The sequence below is a fragment of the Mirounga leonina genome, unplaced genomic scaffold, assembly GCF_011800145.1.
Source record: "Mirounga leonina isolate KUSES-001 unplaced genomic scaffold, KU_Mleo_1.0 Mir_154, whole genome shotgun sequence".
In the NCBI taxonomy this organism is placed as follows: domain Eukaryota; kingdom Metazoa; phylum Chordata; class Mammalia; order Carnivora; family Phocidae; genus Mirounga; species Mirounga leonina.
This window is the reverse complement of record NW_023270389.1, coordinates 42,297,920-42,310,804: the sequence shown is the minus strand read 5'-3', so window position 1 is coordinate 42,310,804 and position 12,885 is coordinate 42,297,920. Positions and strand designations below refer to the sequence as shown.

General features: G+C 48.7%; 2 pseudogenes; both read left to right on the top strand.

Moving 5' to 3' along the window:
• Positions 1 to 3,387: 3,387 nt before the first annotated feature.
• On the top strand, positions 3,388 to 5,183 carry LOC118013710 (annotated as a pseudogene).
• A 157-nt stretch (positions 5,184 to 5,340) lies between these two features.
• LOC118014232 lies at positions 5,341 to 6,639 on the top strand (annotated as a pseudogene).
• Positions 6,640 to 12,885: the final 6,246 nt, after the last annotated feature.

The following is a 12,885-nucleotide window of genomic DNA, read 5'->3' as shown; positions in this document are numbered from 1 at the left end:
ATGCTGAATTGATTATGAATAATTAGACTATAAAATGCAAGGTTAAAGTTTTACCATGTTTCTGATTTGAGTTCTGTAAATGGGAGGGCAAATTCCCTATCGGGTGTGCTAATTATTACAAAAAAAAAAAAAAATCTGTCCTGTTGCTACTGTTCCAGAGGGTTCCTAAGTCAGCCCAGGCTGCTGATGGACACACTGCAATAGGGGCAGCCCAGTATGGGGAGAAGCATTAGTCTGGAAGCGAGGCGGCTTGAACCTTTGTCCTATTTCTGACACCGAGTTAGTGAGCTATTGAACTGAGATTCTTTTTCATCTGTAAAATGGAGATAATAATGATATTTAAATAACTGGAAAGGTAGTTGTGAGGCTAAATCAGATAAAAGCACTTTATAAAGAGCTGAACATTTATATATAGTACCATTGTTATTCACTATGAGTTTTGTTATTACATTATCATCCTTTCACATGCGACTTGACCCAGTTGAGTCTTAGTCTTGTCGTACAAAAGGCCAATTTGGGAAATTACTCTTTTTTATTATAATCCTCATTACTAAAGTCTTTGTTTTTATTTTGGTTATCACCCTATCTCAGTAGCAAAAAAAAAAAAAGAAAAGAAAAAAACAAAGAAGTGTCAACTAGGTGACCCCAGCAAAATGTCCCTGAAAGACAAAATTATTGTAAAGGGTTCTTCTCACCTACGTTATCCAACAGTATTTTTTCTGACTCACTTCAAGGCCCAAGGCAAAGCCAGTGACTTCAGGACTCATGATCCTAACAGCAGAACTGTCCTTGGAGACCTGTTGTTAGCAGGCAACGAGAGAGTGAATATGACACCGCTCTGTGAACTATGATGCACTAGGCACGTGTGGGTGATGATGATTTTAGTGGTCGTCATAGAGATGATAGTGTTAATGACAGTGATACAGACCAACTGGTTAACCTTGAATACGTAGGTAAGGACATGAAACACTGGTCCCCACTCGAGTAGGAGATGTACTGAAGGAGACAGGGCAGTCTCTGGAAAAAGAGTATAAGTTATGAAGTGTGAAACCGAGGACTGATTGGTTGGGGAGTCTTAGGGTTCTAGGCCTCTACCCCATCCCTCTCAAATCTGAGAAATGCTGAACAACTTCCTGGTAGTCTTCATTGGTTTTCTTCCCCACATGCACCTTTCTAGATAGTTCACTTGAAGCTTTGTCATGCATGTCTCTTGTTCATCTCAGTCCCTTTTCCCATACAACCTCAGTGGGTTCCACTCTCTAGACCATAGGATCGGTGTCAACTCTGGTCCAAAGTTGGAGTGCAGAAAAGAAGGGGCATGGTGGCAAGGAAGGCCCTCTACTTGTCCCCAGGGATGTTTCATAAATTATGTGTTCTCACAGTCCCCTGACTGTTCACCTTCTAATGGCTCAGCTCTGTTGAGACGGCAAATAGAAGTTTCCACTTGGGTGGGGAAGGCAGACATAAGAACGCAGGTTCTCAGAGCAGGTAGCTACAATTTCATTTTGGTTGCAAAATAAAAAAGACTTCATGGAGGAAGAGCAGTGAGGGCACACTGAAAAAATTCAATAAAAAAACTATACAACTGTGAGAGATGTATAAACCTTCCAAAGATGTTAACTTCCCTCCCCGCCCCCAGATGGGAGAAGAAAAGTATCATTATCCTGTCACAGTACTTCTTCCACATTTTTTGGGTCTCTTAATCTGGTACTTGAAAATTTCTTCCTCTAACAGCTGGGGACTTTTTCCTCCCGAGAGCCATCTGCCCATTCCTGGTTGATACATCTTGGATCAAAACAACTGTGTATAGGACAAACCCTCAGTTCTTCCGGATTGGGGTGGGAAGTCAGAGGTCAAAGACCATCAATCCCTCTCCCAAGCCATGAGCTGTCTCGTTGGGTAGGCACAGAGCAGCAAATGGCCATGAAGTCATGTCCACTGAGACATGTCAGCCTTGTGGAACTTGATCAGGGACATAACTGTGCCAGGCCTGATGTTGATGGCCCCTCTCTCTTAAGGACATGTGGTGGTTGTGAGGATGCTTACAGCTTGCAGTGGGGAATAACACCCCATCTACCTTCATCACAGTCCTTTTGTGATAGGTTTTATCCAAGTGTTTTTTGTTTTTTGTTTTTTAATATCTGGAAACTTTCCCAAACTCTATTGAGTTTTGTCTCGCTGGCTTCATCTTGCCCCGTGCATTCTAGCAGTTAGTGTCTGGGACTTCTCTTAGAGCAAACTTTCTCATGAGAGGCTTGGGGTCAAGTAGACATTCTTCATATTGACTCTTTTTATAGGAAGATTAGGCAAGAGTCCAGGAATGTAAATAGACAGGCTCAAGAGAATGTTTTGTGTGTGAGCAGATCCCAGAGCATCCCCAGCTGCACTGGGTGGGCGATGGAGCTCAACCAGGAACCCAGTGAAGGCTTATTCTCTTTGTAAACCCCCTGGCTCACTAAGGCCTATTGCAGCAGACTGCTTTGGCTTTGTGGATGCAGGCCTTCCTATTAGGCCATGATGGAGAGAGCCATTGGAAATTAGCCAAAGATAAGCTCTCCTTTTCTTATGGGCACTTGTGAAGGCAAACTGAGAAGGGAGGTGAGGGGAAAGGGTGCATGGGTGGGGTCAGGGAAGTCGACGGAAAGAGAGAGAATGTAAAAGGTATCTAGGGGTCTTTGGTCCCATTCACAAGAATGCTGCAAGGTACAGAGAGATAGGGGTGTCTGCATGATCCTGAAATGGGCTCAGGTGGCCATTTGTTTATTCTACATAAAAATTTCGAAATCCACACAGTAAGCTTCCACAGGAGAGAACTATACTTTTGTTGTATGTATTTTTTTTAAAGATTTTATTTATTTATTTGAGAGAGAGAGTAAGAAGAACAAGCAGGGGGAGGGGCAGAGGGAGAGGAAAAAGCAGACTCCCCACTGAGCAGGGAGCCTGATGAGGGACTCAATCCCAGGACCCCGGGATCATGACCTGAGCTGAAAGCAGATGCTTAACCGACTGAGCCACCCAGGCACCCCTGTGTGTATATTTTTTAATGTATGTGTGTTTTTAAGTTAAAAGTGTGTGTGTATATTTTTAAAATTAAGTTTTAAATTACCCAGCATAGTAATATGCACCTTTGCTAGGTCAGAAGATATCTCCTGAGTGCTCTAGGGTACTAAATTTAGCAGGCTTTAGTAATACTATAATAAAAGTGAATAACTGAAAATGAATGCTATGACATATGGAAAGTTGGGTTCTCTTGTGAGCGTCTGGAACATTCCATAACAAAAGACTACCTTGGTCCTAGCTTCCTAAACAGTGGATAAAGAAGTTGGGCTGTTTCACTTTAAATAGACTAAGAGGTGACCAGATTTCATGAAGAAATATAAAACAAAATATAAAAAAGTTTGCCTTACATTTGCTTAGGACAGATTAAGGGTACATGAGCTGAAACAGCAGCAGAGAGAATTTTGGTTAAAACAACAACAACAACAAAAACACAACAACTCACTGATGCAAAAAAAAAAATTGTGTCCTATTGCCCTGGTGGCTGGGTCTAGACTCTGTGTGTCAACTAGTGTTGAATAGGAAAAGCGTCTGACCACAAAGGCGTGGGTATGGTTAGGTAAATAGACTGAACACCATGAGATCCAGCTAATGTTCTGTTTCTATGAGGCCACCCTTCCTCCTCTCCACGGTTGAGGCATCACCTTTTTGTAGTAGATGCTGCATTGTGACTACCACCTCTTTGTCCTGAGCACAGTGATCTGGACACATCAAGCAAGGTCATGTTTTCTGAGCAAGCTGTCCAAAGGGCCCACACTCTCATCTCCCCATCATCAGCCAACAATGCCACCTTTGCCCGTGTGCCTGTGTTGACTTATACCAAGTCCTCCCAGCCCTTCCTGCTGGGGGAGCGCAGCTTTAGCCAGCAGTATGGCCCCACTGATGCCACCCATCTCCTCCAAATGAAGCCCTTCCTGGTGAGCTGGGCCCAAAAGCACTGAGCTGATGGAGTCCAAATAAAGAAGCTGTGTGAGCTGCGGCCTGGGGAGAAGTGTTGTGTGTTGGGGACCCTCTTCATCACTCCATGCCGCTCCAGGCATCATCCTCTGGGAGATCAGTGAAGAGCACAACCTGCTCCCTTGGCCTCCTCGGAGCAAATATATCCACCCAGAGGATGAACTGGTCTTGGAAGATGAATTGCAGTGCATCAGACTGGAAGGCACCATTGATGTGTCAAAGCTGGTCACAGGGACAGTCCTGGCCAATGCTCGACTCTGTGAGAGACAGTGGGAAGTTTCTGGTGGAGGACCTCTGCTTTGCAAAGCTTGCTCCTGAGAAGCCTGCATCCCACCTTGGCACAGACAGGTTTGTGCTGCTGGTATCTGGTTTGGGCCTGAGTGGAGGTGGGGTCGGGAGCCTGCTGTACTCCCAGCTGCTGGTGGACGTGGTGACAGGGCAGCTGGGGGATGAGGGGAACAGTGCAGTGCTGCCCACATGTCCTGGGTCATCCTTGAAGGGAACCTCCTAGCCACAATACCCAGAACAGAGATTCCATCAATAAGGCCATGTACTTAACCAAGAAAACGCAGGCAGCCAGCGTGGAGGCTGTCAAAATGCTGGATGAGATGCTCCTGCAGCTGAGCACCTCGGTACCCACGGATGTGATGCCAGGCAAATTTGACCCAACCAACTACATGTTCCCCCAGCAACCCCTGCACCCCTGCATGTTCCCACTGGCCACTGCCTACTGCAACCTCCAGCTGGTCCCCAATTCCTACCAAGCCACCATCGATGGAGTCAGATTCCTAGGGACATCAGGACAGAATGTGAGTGACATTTTCCAGTATCGCAGCAAGGAGGATCACGTGGAGATGCTGGATTGGACCCTACATAAGGGTTGCTTCAGCCCCACCGCCCCGACACTAGGTTGCTACCCTTCCTACAAGACCAACCCATTCATCTTTCCTGAGGGCCCTCACAGCTACCTTCTGGGAACACCCCCAGCTTTGGCTCTAAAATCTTCGGAGGCCCAGAGGACCAGAGGGTGCTGTTGGTGGCCGTCCCAGACTTCAGCACCGCGGAGACCACCTGCCTGGTATCTCCGCAGGGCCTGGCCTGCCAGCCCGTCAGCTTCTCAGGCTTCCGCGGCAGAGAAGGACCTGGGGGGCCTGGGTCTGGGCCCCTGACTCACAGAGACCCGAGCCGTCTGTTCCCCGCAACGTTGGCACTGCAGCAGCATTTGCTTTACAATAAAAAAGGGGGAGAGGAGGCAGGCGTGACGCCCGGCCCGGTGGCAGCTGAGGCGGAGGCCGAGGAGGAGGCGCACTGCCAACACCCCAGGTCGGAGAGCGGAGGGACCCGCGCCTGGTCAACTGCGGCTGCTGCCGGGCAGCGCCTGCCGCTGTCATATGCCCGCAGGAGCTGCTGGCCAAGGACACGGAGCAGCTAGAGCTCATTCCCGAGAAGAAGGGCCTCTTCCTGAAGCATGTGGAATATGAGGTTTCCAGGCAGCGCTTCAAGTCCTCCGGGAAAAGATGGTAGGAGGACTTTGCGGTTTTCCACGAGATGCTGCTGCAGAAGCTCTCCCAGCGCGGGGTGCCGGCCCTTCGGCCCAAGAGTATGCTGGGAGCCCCCCCCCGCCCCCCGCCCCGGGAGTTCCTCGAGGCCAGCGCCCCGCCCGGAGGCGCTTCATTGAGCTGGTGGCCCGGCACCCCTGTTCTCCGAGGATGTGGCCCTCGGGCTGTTCCTGTCCTTCAGTGGCCCTACGGTGCAGAACAAGTGAAGGAATCGGCTCAGTGTGCTGGAGATGAACTCATGAACTGTACCAAGGACTTCCTCCCAGCCGACATCCAGATGCAGTTTGCCGCGAGCGGGGAGCACATTCGGAACAGCTACAACAGCTTCCACCAGCTCCGCGATCTGGCCGAGCAGGTTGCTTCCAGTGCCATCGGCAGTGCTGCTGACCTTCTCATGTTCGGGAAGGAGCTGAGTGCTTTGGGGTCTGACCCGACCCCGCTCCCCTCCTGGGCCACGCTGAACTGCAGCGCATGGGGTCCCTTCAACAGGCGCTGAAAGGCCTGTCATTGAACTTGCACTGCTTGCTGACAAGGCTGCCCCGCAGGGCAAACAGGAAGAGAATGAGGTGGTGGAGAAACTGAAGCCCTTCTTGGATTCGCTCCAGTCCTCTGAAGACCTGTGAGGGCGGCCCGGGAAGGGTGTGCTGCCCAAGCACCGGCGCCCCGGACACAGGGACAGCCTGATGAAGAGCAGGTGACGAACGCCGAGCACTGAGCCCCGAGCCCGACTCCCAAGCAGCCGGAGCCCCGCATCGTGGAGCGGGAGAGTGCCGCCCAGACGATGCAGCTTGGAGCGTCTTCTCCCTGTACTGCCTGCACCAGGAGATGCAGCTGGTCCACGCCCCCTGCCCCTCACCCCCACCCCCACTCTTCTGTCTTTATCACCTCTCAGATCCAAGGGCAATAGGAGATGAACAAGGTAGGGAATGACCGGAAGCCCAAGCTCCACTGCCTCTTCGTTGGACCCAACAGCTCCCTGATCCCTCCAAGGTCCTGCAGGTTGGCGTGTCTCCTCACTAGTGCCCGAGGGGGGGAGCTCCAGGCGGCCTCACTAAAACCTCTTTAGAAAAAAACAAAACAAAACAAAACAAAAGCGCCTTCCCAAGGTGTCCTCCTACACAGAACCTCCACCACACGTTCCATTTGACTCAAAGCATCAGAGACCTTCCTCAAAGTCATAGGCACCAAGAAGACTCTCCCTTCCCAGAGACAGCAGAAGCCCTTAATGCCCTCCACATATGGGAAGAATGTCAGGAGTCCATCACGCGTCGTGGGCTGGGACTTGGGAAAAGTGGGTCCATCCCAACTATGTTGTTCACTGGCTATGAAACCAGGGCAGATAGTCTGACGTCTCTGAACTCCATGTCAACACCTGTGTTATGAGGGACCTTGACAAGGTCATCTCTTAGCTCCTTCCCAGCCCGGCTTGCGTCATTCCATCGGAACGTGTGCTTTCCCGGGGCTGAGGTGACATCCACCAGTCAGTGCCATTTCGCTGGCTCCTCCCCGCTTCCCCTCGGGGAGATCTCTTCTCCCGAATTTATTTCTGGGAGTCCCCAGGGATCTCTTGCCCATGCTCACGTCTGTCATGTGCTTCCTTTTCGGCCACATTCTCTTCCGGATGTTCACTGCCTGGGGAGCCACCGAGGACCCCTCGGCCCCACAGCTGCCGGCGCCCTCCCGGCAGCGCTAATGTCCAAGTCAGTGCTGCATGTTGTCCCCAGAGCTGCACAGACCGCCGAACAGCTACCGCCTCCAAAGACTTGGGTGTTGCAGCCTGCGATGCCACAATGTGAGCACCGAAGCAGACACCGTGGTCCCCCTTCCGACTTTCAGTTACCATTCATTTCTCTGACATCAGAATTATGCTTTTTACATCTCTTCCAGCTTTGTCAACTGTGGTGGTAACTTGAGCTTGCAGTTTTTCTTTCCCTGGGGCCAAGTGAGGGAGCTGCTGGTGTCCGAGATGCCCACTCCCGCCCCTGCCACCTAAATCCCTTCCGAAGTGACTCTTGCCCACCTTTCTATCACACACACCCCCAGACAGGTCCGAATCCCTGACATGGGGACTCGAGGCTGAAAAGGAGGACCCTGATATGCTATTTAAAGAAAAGAAAAGAAAAGAAACAAATCCCAGGAATCTTGAAGCTATTCATCGTGAAGACTATTCATGGAAATTAAACACAGCATCCTTGAATATATACTCTCCACACCTAAGCTTGGGCTATTGTTCCCTTCATAATGACAATTTACCTCTGGGAGTTGGAGAACGGGCATTCACTGCTGCTCAGTACAATCACGTAGCGCTGGATCAGGTATCAGGAGGAAATGAGAACAAAGCTTTATTGTCAGGAAGCCTGAAGGCTGACCCACACAAAGCAGAGCTCCAGAAAACTATTGTGGAAAATATTTCCTCCATAGCTGCCTGTGGTTGTTCAACCCAGTCCTTAGTCAGACTGGACTGGGAGAGGAAAACTACCTATCATTTAGCAGAGAAGCCTACATGCTGCTATCCCATTAAAGAGAAAAACATAAAAGAGAAAAATAAAGAGAGTAGTGTGAGCCACAACTCAGGAGAAACCCACTCTTCTGCCCCCACTCTCTGTTCTCTCCTCAAGGTCGCTTTCCAGGAGAAAACATCCATTCTATATAAACACACACCTTGCTTTTAAGGAGCTCCTACCTGCTCACCTGCTCGTGTGATTACCTGGGGGGGGCCAATGAGGCTAGGAAATCCCAGAGGCGAAAGGGGGGTCCAAGATAGCGAACCGAGAATCTTTAGTAGTGAATGGTTGGGCTGGAAAAATTGGAAGTCAAAGTGGAATCTAAAATGGGTAGTGTCATCAATAAGATCACTTAGCCATTCTGCTTCTCTTGATCATCACCTGGGTATCCCAAAGTAGACTTAAATGCCCTACTAGGGGACATGGAACGTATTGCGGATGTGTGTTTAAGCCACAGTTTGAGCAAGATTAAATTTCTCTAGAATCTACCAGTGACTTCCTGGTTGGATTTTTTTGTGCTATTAGTAAATCAATTCCTTTTCTGAAAGTAGGAGAAGCCATAGAGAAACCCTGCAGAGGGAAGTGAAGATGAATCTCAACACGGAATGAGAAAAGGGACAGGATATTTCTACTAATGAGCTGCTTAGTTCATACATTTATCCATCCATTTATTCAACACATCTTCACGGAACCCCTACTATGTGCTAAGCACTCTAGCATTAGGGAGATATCTGGGAACAAAATAGAAAAGGCTGCTGCTGTTTTGGAGCTTGTAGCCTGGTAAGGGAGACAGACTAATAGGACAAAAATAAATTATGTAACTGTAATTGTGCTAAGTGTTAGGAAGGACAGGGTGCTATGAAAGCAAAGAGCACGGGTGGTGATGGGCCAGAAAAATTTCCATGAGGAAAGCTGAGCCCTGAAGGATTAGCCACATGAAGGGGAGGGGAGGTTGGGAAATGATCTAAGCAGGAAATAATAGCACGAGTGAAGGGAGAGGCAGGTGAAAAAAGAATCTCAAAAAAAACTGAAGCCATCCATAAAGAGCAAATGAGCACAACTCAATAAAGAGAAGGCAAAACAAAATGGAGCCAAACCACAGTGGGGCAGAAATCTACTCCAAAAAGGTGCCAACTGTGGTGGGGGAGTTGGGACAGGGCCCCTTCCACCCATCCTGGCTTCTATCCCTCTTACATTGATAGCAAAAGGCCTTGTGTGAAAGTCCATGGTCAAATCCTTCTCTACTGCATCCCCAGGACATTATCTTGAGCCAGATAGGGGCCACAAATTCTTCATAAAATTAATATGGCTATCCAATGACAGAATGGGATACAACGAAAATTACTGAGCACCTCTGATGTGGCAGGCAATGTCTAGGCACTTGGTGTGCATTAGCTCATTTAACATTCAAATGGCCCCACATGGCGGAAGATAGTGCACATTTTCCACTCCACGGAGGAGCTGTAGCCCAGAGAAGCTCCGTGGCTAGCTCAGAAAGTTGAAGATGGAGCAAACCAGCTCTAGTTGGTCTGACTCTTTTGTCTGAGCATGCTTGCACTCTGCTCTGTAACCTTAGGAGAACCCATGGAGGTCATCTGGTCCCAGCCTGTTATTTTGTAGAGGGGACTTGGAGCTCACAAAAGTTAAGAGACTCAGTAAGGCCTTGGGGTTAGTGGCAAATGCAGGACTAAACCTCTGGCTCCCATTGCTAATCCGTATATCTTCCCTGTTTCTTACTGTTCTATAAACAAAGTAAAAACACACGCTAGTGAATTATCAGGATGCCAAAACTATACATAATTCATCATTATTTTTCTTGACTTATATATGCCCTTTTCTTCCCTGAAAACTTCAGTGTTGAAATATGTAGTGGGACATTCCTCCTGGGTTGGGGGGGGGGAGAAAAAGACTACTGAATGGTACATTTTGCAATGAAGCAATCATACTGTATTTTTGAATTTGGCTGTTTGGATTTTCAACTCTATTAAAACAGGACATGCTTGTATTAAACACCTGATTTGTGCTTTTTATATTCTTCTACATTCATCTAATAAAATGGAAAGTCTTAAAGTATGTTTAATTGATTACCCACTCTAATAAAATCTCATATGCAGAATAATATTTCAGTTCATACACAGTCAGTGAAACAATACTGTGGAACGGAAAGTGGAAAATGGCAGCCATTGCTCCACCAGAGAGTTCTCCATGGGTTATGACAGAGTTGCTTCTAATTAGTTCTGACTTCATTCTTCTGGCCTTGGATTCTGCATCCGGGAAATGAAGGGGTTCTACCTGATTGACCCTATGATTCCTTTTAGATTTGAACTTCAGTGCAACAATGGGTGTTGGATATATATTCACAACTGACCCAAACTCTCCTTCTCCTCAACTATCCCCAACCATCATTTTCACCTGCCTGTCCCCTAACTTTGATTTCCTCTCCTTCCAGGAGTTTCACAAATATCCAGGGGGAATCTTCTGACATTTTCAATTCCTGGACCTGAGCGCCCCCTAGACACACAGAGGTAAACTGTCAGCGCTGGAAGAAATCAGGGCTCTGGGAAGCTGGCATCTCACTGAAGTCAGCACCAAATCCCTGCACTTCCCTGTAATCCCCCAGGCAAGAACGGTGGGGTTTTCCTGATTTGGGCAGGGCGGGAGGTTGGAAGACAAGAGGGAGCAATGGCAAGTTTTGTCATCAGTCAGACGCTGCAATGCAGGGACTCTGCAGTCCTGTTGCCCCAGGGAGTGCATTCAGAATGGAAGGGGGTGAGCCAGAGGCCTAGCAGTTGCCACCCTGTGGAAATAAGTCAGTGGCCACACGGTGAGTGTGTCAGGGCTACAGAGCAGGCACTAGAAAAAATGGACTGTTCAACTAAATACATTCATAGAAAATGACCTAAAGGTTATTAATCATCCATTTTTTGTGTTGCTTACATTATCTTCCTGTCTCTATAAATATCGTGCATGTGTTTCAACAGAGTTTACCCTTTTGTATACACCATTTTTGCTGCTTTTTCCATTTTTGATACTGTTTTGTATACATACCTCCTATGCTCATAGCCCAGGTAATATTTATTTTAAGCCTTTTATAAGACAGCTAATACCAGGAGGGAGGGGGGAAAGATGGCGGAGGAGTAGGGGACCCTATTTCAACTGGTCCCCAGAATTGAGCTGGATATCTACCAGACTACTCTGAGCACCCACGAAACCAGCCTGAGATGTAAGAAGATCTGGATCTCTACAAGCAGAATATCGCAGGCGGTTGGTTTTGAGGTACCAAGTGGAGAGCCGTGATTCTGCGGGCAGATATCGGAGGATAAATGGCGGTGGGAGGGTACCTGGCCGTGGGGATCCTACACCGCCGGTGAGTGACAGCCTCGCGCGCTGCGGATGGGCACAGACTCACAGACCAGTAGGGTCGGGAAAGGACTTTAGGGCAGCCCCCGGGGTGGAAAACCAGACCGGAGGGGTCGCGCGCACGCGAACCGCAGCCCCCCGGACAGAAACCGGAGCGACGGTCGCGTGCACGCGAACTGCAGCCTCCAAGAGGGAAACCCGGTGCGCCGGGGTCCTGCCGGTGAACTGCAACCTCCGGGGTGGAAACCCCGAGCGGCGGAGTCGCGGGCATGCGAATTGGGTGCGGCTGGCAGTTTTAGAAGCACAAAGGGCAGAGACGTGCCCCAAGGCAGGACTGGAAGTGCTGCAGAGGGGCGCACAACCCAAGACGCTGCAGTTTATAGCAGCACGGACAGAAACGGAGACAGTGTGGCCTGGAGAGCTCACTGAAGAGCAGACTGCGGTCTCTCTGCTCTGAGGCAGAGGGTTGGAAACGGTCTCTTCTGCTCTGACTCACGGAAGAGACGTGGAAAGCCGCCAGGGAAAGGTGCCAGAGAACAAAAGCCCCAAAGACTGATTCCCACTGAGCCACAGGGGCGCAGGGCAACTCCGCCCAAACAGGGTTGCCTGAGTAACAGTGAGGCAGGCCCCTCCCGCAGAAGACAGGCTGGGAAAACAAGAGGCGAGCAACCCTAAGGTCCCAAGAAAACAGGTGCATCTTGCTTGGGTTCTGCTCAATAATTTGGACTCCATACATTCCCTCAAACACCCATCAACAGAATGACTAGGAGAAGGAGCCCCCAAAACAGAAAAGACTCAGAGATTAAGACTTATGCTGCAGATTTACAAATGGATGCAGACATAACCAAGATGTCAGAGATGGAATTCAGGCTAGCAATTGTGAAGACAATGGCTAGAATGGAGAAATCAATTAATGGCAACATAGAGTCTCTAAGGGCAGAAATAAAAGGTGAATTGGCAGAACTTAAAAATGCTATCAGTGAGATCCAATCCAATCTAGATAATCTAACAGCTAGGGTAACTGAGACAGAAGAGAGAATAAGCGATCTGGAAGACAGTATAATAGATAAAAAGGGAAAAGAGGAGGCCAGGGAAAAACAACTCAGAATCCATGAAAATAGAATCAGAGAAATAAGTGACACCATGAGGCATTCCAATGTCAGAATAATTGGAATCCCGGAGGGAGTGGAGAGAGAGAGAGGGCTAGAAGATGTATTTGAGCAAATCGTAGTTGAGAACTTCCCTAATCTGGGGAATGAAACAAACATTCGAGTCCTAGAGGCAGAGAGGACCCCTCCTAAGATCAAGGAAAACTGGCCAACACCCCGGCATGTAATAGTAAAAATTGCAAATCTTAGAACCAAGGAAAACATCTTAAGGGCAGTTAGGGGGAAGAGATTCCTTATGTACAGAGGGAGGAACATCAGAATAACGTCAGACCTATCCAC